We start from the raw sequence: 7,220 nt of genomic DNA on the forward strand, positions 1-7,220 counted from the left end.
TCTGTAACTTTCTACGTTAAAAAGCTGATATGCCCATTTACCTACTTACACAGCAAATACCTGTGTGCATTTCTTATGTACCAACGAGGTTCCCTTGTTATCCTCAAAACAGTTTCGGCCCAAAAGTGTTTTCAGGCTGCATGCGACACAGAGATTACATCTTCCTTGCTTGTAATTCGCGTTTGATGGTATGAACATACACGTTTTTGTATTCATTCACTTGATGTTCAGTTAATAAATTTATAAGGGGTATAAATAGTGGCAACCCCATTACAATTACTCGGCACAGGTTCCCATTTGGCGTTTCTCGTGTCTGGAGTGGCAAATGTAGTGCATGTTATGTAATATGTGCATGTAAGTGATGCAAGAGGGTTTATCAGCTGAACATACATCGATCAAAGGGTTAACCGATAACACACTGATTGATTATTTACTTCCACAGCGGATTTGTGAAAAAAGGCAGTGTTTATTGAATACACCCTGTCGTAATGTACGAGTGTAAAAACAACAACTTACCTACAAAGAATTAACCGCCACTGCCTTGATCGATTGATTGTTGCTCATTATTGGCTAACAAATGGCAGACATCATACAGTTAGTTGCCAAGTGTGCTGTCCTGGGTGACCAGTGAGATTATGTATACATGTACACCAGTGTGAAAGTTTCTCAAACGATGTGTCACTTTTTCGCATATTAGACTGTTGAAAGACACAAGACATAGAGCAGGAGTATTTACCAGCTGCAGATGAATGGAATATCTTTTTTTTTCTGTGGATATTGATGGATACATTCTTGAACGGGGTAAACGCCTGACATTGTTGCTACAACTTTCGTTTGTCTTAAATGTAATATTTGCATTTTGATTTAATTTATTTCTTGTGGCATTCAGTGAATCTGGTCGCGAATAGGGTGTGTGTGAAATATGAATCACGCTGGCAATCTATACAATGTTTAGATATTGACACCATGTTGCAAATTCACTGTAAGCATAATCAGACCGTGTGGGGTTATTTTTGTTAACTTTCAAAACACATTCAAATGTGACAAGGAACTAATTAGGTTTATACGACAAAATATAAAAACCTACACTAGCCCAGCGGACAAGTGCAGCTTTTTCAGTGAATTATGCACTTTGTGTTACAAGCATTAGATTTCGTATCACTGTAGCTTAAACCCTTCTTGTGAAATAAAGATCGAGAGGCCTCACAGATTTTTTATATTTCCCTTGCTTTAGGGGAGGATTTTTTTCTACTATTTTCGTCATAACATTTTAAAACAATTCTCCAATTCTCAAAAATCATACATCAAATTGCAGAATATTCATAGCTGATCATTTTTCATCAATAAATGTGTTTCTGTCTTTAACGGTGAGGACTCAAGAACCATATTTATATTACCTGGGGAGTCGCTTTTCAAGGAGATGGGAAAAATGGTTTATTTTATTCTTTTTAAACTTTCCTTAAGTATTTTTAAAACCCCTTTTGAAAATAATGGATGTTGCCTACATAAACGTTTACATCATAATAATGTTGTATGGTTTTTCTACACCTGAGGCCTCGTTCCCTGACCCTGATAACAAAGACTTGTACCACCAGCAGTACAACAAGGAAATCTAGAGTGATTTCCCCTTTTTCAATGGAGTCACCTTTCATCTAGCTTGACCTCTAGACATTGATTTACATGCACACAATAGAGTCACCTTTCATCTAGCTTGACCTCTAGACATTGATTTACATGCACAATGTAAATATTACGGCTATTATGAAGATTTCTCGTCAAGAAAAAGACTTGTCAAGCAAGGTGAGACATTTTGATTTATATGTAAATGTCAACATTGAAGGAAAACAAAAGTAAGATATATCACAAAAAATTATCAAATTTGCCAATGTCACCAAAAGTCCTAACAAATACCAGAAGACATATACATAATTTTGAAATATATATTCAAGCCAACTATTTAATTGCAAATGCGCTTTTTAGGTCTTCACAATGTTATGACCCCAAAATAACTTGTCCAAGATCCTTCTTGATATTTTCAGCGTGATACTTTTCTCTTCCAGCTAGTTCAATTTAGAATCCAGTACAGGATCTCTGTTGATCATCTCTTTGCAATAAAACATTTAAAAAGTAAAACTTAACCTGAGAAAATTATAGTTCTATTCTGCATTACATTATGTTTAAAGTTCTTTTAGCTTTCAAACAAGATGCCATACTTTCGAATTTGGAATTTTCCAGTAGTGGGAAGTACTTCAAACAATAAATGAAATTGTTAAACTGAATCTACAGCCAACACACCTTCTGACAGTAAAGTTAAAACAAACAGTTAACAGAGTATATGATACGTGTTTTGAAATGTTGAAAAGAAATTAAAACTCGTAAAATATATTTATTAAGCCTTGGAGAGCCCTTTAATGGATACATTTCATGAACAAGCTATTTCTGGGGTGTGATGACAACAAGAATGAATTATTTGCTTTCCTTGCACAGAAAACAGCTTTATTTGAAACAGACAAACAAATCATCAGCACTATTTGCGAAAATGTGGTGTCCAATCAACCAGGAGACCTCTTGGAATTGGTACCTTGTTACCATGAAGAGGCAGATACAAGATTGCTGCTTCACTTGTGTGATGCAAGCGGTTTTACATCCGTACTGTTGACACTGATGTAGTTATGTTAGCCATTGATACAGCAAGCGCTCTTGATCTTGAAGAAGTGTGGGTGGGGTTGGTACCGGAAAACACTTTTGCTATATTGCAGTTCATGAACTCGTATATGGGTCCTGATAAAAAGTAGATCCCTTCCAATACTTCACAGGCTGTGACAGTGTGTCATCCTTTGGTGGAATTGGAAGGAAAACTTCATGGAATGTATGGAACACCTTTCCTGAAATTACAGCCACCTTCCTTTCCCTCGCGTGTCCACCAACTGATATGAGTATTGCACATATTAATCAGCTTGAAAGATTTGTTGTGCTGCTGTATGACAGAGCAAGCAACCTCATGAAAGTGAATGAGGCAGGAAAGCACTTGTTTGCCATGAAGGGAAGAACACTTTAGAATATAGCCCCTACAAAATCAGCTTTAATACAACACATAAAGAGAGCTGTACATCAGGGAGTTATGTTTGGGGCAAGCCCTGAAGAAATCACAGGATTTACCGAGCCCTTTGGACTGGGGCTGGCAACAACTCCCTATGGGCCAACTTGGACCTCTGGACAACTCTCCCGGAGGCATCGACGAGCTGCCAGGAGTTGCTGAAATTCATGTGCAAAAAATGTTGAAACCGATGCAGATGCTCAAAGGCAGCTCTCAAGTGCACTGCACTGTGCAAATGTGGAGGAGATTGTAACTGATGTTATGAGTAAAACTAGATACAAGTGCAGTCAAGTAACCTGCCACTGCATTTTAGCACTCATGTTGCAATTAAACATTTTTGTATTGATTTCAATGTTGATCCAAATTTGGTCTACCAAATTCATACTTTACATGTAAGTAAACTTGATATATTCCCTCAGATAGCTTTCAGCTGTCCTTGCAATCATCTTGATTCATCGTGTTTTTATGTTTGTATATGTTTAATTGATTTTTTTTCTCGAAAAAAGCACCTTTCCACAACTCTCAAATGAAAAATGCCATTTTGAATATTTTAGGAAATGATGAAAAAAGGTTCCATCATATATTGATCAAATGCGTATTCACTGATGTAGTCTATATGGCGGCCATTGTGAAAAAAATGGCTGTCAAAGGTCCCATTTTCAAGTAGTTTTAATATAAATTGGATTCCACAGACCAAACCATTAAAGATACAGACACATTTATGGATGACAAATGATCAGCTATGAATATCCTATAATTAGATATATGATTTATGAGTAGTAGAAATTTTTTTAAATAGTTATGACAAAAATAGTAGAAATAATATACTTTTTTTCACTTTTCCCCTCAATTCATGGATAATATATAAAACTCTGTGACGCTTCTCGATGTTTATTTCATAAGACGGGTATAAGCTACAATCATGCCAAATTTCATGCTTGTAACACAAAGTGCACAATTTGATCACTTATCCACTGGGCTACATTAACTTCGTTCTTTTTTTAGTCCTAACATTTTTTTTATGTCATTGGCAGATGGGTGTTGACTTCAAGGTGTTTGATTTGTTTTCATAATAACGAAGTAAAATGACTTCATCTTTGTTGACCAGTCTACACATAAACTAACAATTGCGCATATGGGAGGCGCAGCACAGATCACGAACCAGTCAAGAATTCTGGGACATCATCCAGGTACTCACGGGAGAAAAACGATAACAAAAGAAACCAAAAGTCCACAGAAATCCCTCCGCATCAGTGCCCCTTTAAGAAGTGATGATAACCCTTACACACTCGAGGCGCCCCACTACGATGTATGGGGGCTTCCTGGGGCGCTTCCTAAAGTTAAGTTAAAAGTTGAGGGCTCTTTAAATGGTACCCACTAAAATTTAGCAAATAGCATTGGGGCTTCCAGGGTCGCTTCTTAAACTTTGGTTAAAAGACAGGGGTGATCCAAATGGTGCTCATTAGAAACAAATACCATGGGGACTTCGAAGGGTGCTTATAACACTGGTTAAAACATGGAAACATAGGGGCACTCCAAATGGTACGTTTTAGCCACAAACATTGTCTTGGGTACTTGGACTTGCAAAAAAAATAATTTTTCTGTAACAAATAAGAGGGTGCTATATTGGTACTTTCTAGACTTTAGAGAGATTGGAGTCTAACAAATAAGAGGGTGCTATATTGGTACTTTCTAGACTTGGAAGAGATTGGAGTCTAACTAAACAGCTCATACAAAAACAAGATATGTTCTGTGTTAAGATTGCGTTCATTATCAATAATCATTTTAATAGTTTATTGTAATATTTTTTTAAAACTAATAAAGGTTAAACAAACCTACTTATTTCAATTAATTATGTACATAATTGAGAAACAAGACTAACTTGTACAGGAAAACTACCTAAAATGATGAATGACTCCAAAGTTTTTGTCCGTGCATTTTTTTATTCTGAACATAATGAGGGAAGAAATAGAGAAACATCTATATTCATGTACTTCCAAAATAGATCTGAGAAATCTTGAGGGAATGTGAGGTATAATGTTTACAGTAATGTAATGGATTCAATTACATATTCACATAAAATTACAGAAGAGCAAAAGGCATCAAAGAGTGTAAAAGAATGCATAAACACGTCTTACAATATTATAATGAACAAAGTAAAGTTGTTTCTTAAACATGCATATGCATGTTTTAAAAAGCACCATAACTTCTATCACAGTATAGAAACAAAATTTAATCTTTGTTTCTTACATTTTGCATTAGAGCTACAATTTTCACACTACCCTGAAAAATGAACACACACACATTCTTTATATTCTCAACAGGTATGAGATCAAACAAGGTTCCAGTTTCCACTTCAACAAAAATGAGCTGGTACATGTAAATGACACTTAAGTTCTTTGATAAATCTTTTGAATAAGGCACAATACACTGAACTTCTCAGTGAATAACACTAGGTAATATTGAATCTGACCAAGGTAACGTTTCTGATCCATTCCAATGTACTGAATTGAGTACATTTTCCTCCTCGTAACATTTTTGAATGAAACATAATACCATTGCATCAGTAGCGGTAAAACTGTGCTGACCTTGTTATTGGGGCATTAATCAACCAAATGTTGTATTTCAACAGACAAGTTACAAGGTTTAATTGGGTTTACAGTTAACATGTTATCCTTTATCCAAGTGACGTTTTTTTTCTGTGATGCTATTCCTTTAAGGAGAGATAGATATATTCAGCTTCAGAGAATTTGGGGATAAGGGCACATAATTGAGGTAGCTGTTGATGTATTACTACTGCAACGGAAAATTGAAGTTGTACTTACTGTGTACCATGAAAAAAACAATGATCGCAAGTCCCCACTTACCTTCATAGAAAAAGCAAGAGTGACACCATCAAGGTCCAAGATCTTCAACTCTCTCAGGTAAGTGGAGGAGTGCATGCATATTGGATGTCATATTTCTCTCTGAATATAAGAAATCAACAGATGCACAAAACGTGGCAATAAGCACCTTAGCTCTTGAAGCTGTTTGTGTGAAATTGACCTTTGTAAAAGAATAAATATAGCTTCAACCAAACGGAGATAGTGTGTTAGATATTCATCTGGTAAAATCTGATAATGCAGCAAACAGAATAAAACAAAAGAAAGGACCTTAACTCTGAAGCCTTCCAATTCTTCAAATCTTCAATGCACGTAGGCATTCTTGTGATTAGATTTGGTGGAGAAAGTCTTTGTAATCTTTCATTAAGTATTCATGAGAAGTTTGTTCATGTAAAATTTTTCATGTTTGTTTGGACTCTCTGTCCAAAGATTCAATGCATATAATCGACAGTAACGCATCTTATCATATCAAACAAGAGTCGTCAGAAGATAACATATCCCCCCATCCCCCACATATTTAAAGGACAAATCATCGGACAGTTACTTATTGTGTTTTTAGACCAAGTCTGAATCGTTTCCATGGAATACATGAAAAATGTAAATGTCATATATCTGTAAATCAGAAAAAGTCCCCATTTCATGATGTGTCTCGTTGAAAGATATGAAATGGTTTTCGAGCTGTGCTCCAGAAACGATGCAACATGTCAGCAACATGTTCACGGAACCGAGAAAATAATACATCACAAGAAAAAGGACATACGGAAAGGTACCACTTTGGGGTCTGCCACTAACTACCAAGTTTTACTGACAGATGTTAAGAGGTTTTTGAGTTCTGCTCCGGAAACGAAACACACCTCTCACATTTCAAATACGTTTCCATGGGAACTGAGAAAATGATAAATCACTGAAACCTGGAAATTGTAAAAGGCACCACTTTAGGTTCCGATTGATATATTTACCAGTTTTGCTGAAATACATTGGATGTTTTTTAGTTCTGCTCCGGAAACGAAGCCCATACCTCCATTTTGAGGCTAAGTCCGAAATGTTTCCATGGAAACCAAGAAAATAATAAATCACAAAATCCTGTAAATACCACTTTTAGGGCCTGCCACGCATATCTACTAAGTTTTGCAGAAAATATTGAATGGTTTTTGAGTTCTGCTCCGGAAAAGAAGCCCATTCCTCCATTTTGAGACTAAGTCTGAAACATTTTCCATGGAATCCGAAAAAATAATAAATCA

The sequence above is a fragment of the Haliotis asinina genome, unplaced genomic scaffold, assembly GCF_037392515.1.
Source record: "Haliotis asinina isolate JCU_RB_2024 unplaced genomic scaffold, JCU_Hal_asi_v2 scaffold_20, whole genome shotgun sequence".
NCBI lineage: Eukaryota > Metazoa > Mollusca > Gastropoda > Lepetellida > Haliotidae > Haliotis > Haliotis asinina.